Raw genomic sequence first — 1,087 nt, forward strand, 5'->3', positions numbered from 1 at the left:
ATGAGAGTTTGTGACGAACATCTCTTCATTCTGATTGGTCGGTAAACCGAACCTAAGTGGGGGAGGATGTAACGGGGTACGTAGCACTAAGTGTACCCTGGTTACATGAAGTGTGACACTTCACACTTCAGGAGTATGACATGTCATACTCCGGGATATTTGGTACAAGGTACCAAGGTCATTCAAAACCAACCATTGGTTAAATGACATTGCATTTCTATAGGTAACTGATAGTTTGTATTAACCTCAAACTTAACCTACCTATAAATATACTCAGTTTACAATCTACCTTATTTAGGTCACTTCGCTCTCTTTAATTAAAGAGGGGACCTGTGAACTGCCGTTCACTGAGAGTTTGTATACTCTCGGAAGATAACTTCCTCTAGCGCAAGGTGCTGTGTGACCCCGTCACAGGGGGGAGGTAAGCTAAGAGCGTATTCTGTGGTTCTCATGTGTGCAATCAGAATGAGCGACAGTGAACCCGAGCGGCAAGTCCCTCCTGGGGTCTTGTGGCTCTGTCCCCCAGTTGATGTCGAGTGGCTTGAGAGCTGGGATGCCTTCCGCAAATACATGGAGCGCTACCAAGAGGAGACACACCAGATCTTTCCACAGCGCACGTCCACGTCGGTTCAAAAGAGAAATCGAGAAATTAAGGCGCGAGCAAACCTGAGTGTTAATGCGAAGGACCCAGATGATTCCGGCACGACTAACACAGTTACTGATGAGACGTCGGATCGATTGATCCCTGAGGAGTTCGGAAATTTCTGGATTAAGTTGGTCTGCACTCACGGGTGGAAGCGCAAGAGCCGTGGAAAGGGGATACGAAGGTCGTTTTTTGAGAAGACTACAGGCTGGAAGGCAAACATTAAGGCTGCTGTCGTGTGGAACGATGAACACGACACGTTCATGGTACGCTTCACTGACTTTGACGTCAGACACAACCACAATGTGTCTCGCGCTACATTTGAGAACCATATGTCGAACCGTCGCGTGAGGATCCGGACATACTGTCATTCGTGGATGAGCTCCAAGCTGCTGGATCTAAGCCGAAGCTAATTATGCAGTCCTGCGAAAGAAGACAGGTGGG

Source organism: Phytophthora infestans, genomic scaffold (assembly GCF_000142945.1).
Source record: "Phytophthora infestans T30-4 supercont1.11 genomic scaffold, whole genome shotgun sequence".
NCBI classification, from domain to species: Eukaryota; Oomycota; class Peronosporomycetes; order Peronosporales; family Peronosporaceae; genus Phytophthora; species Phytophthora infestans.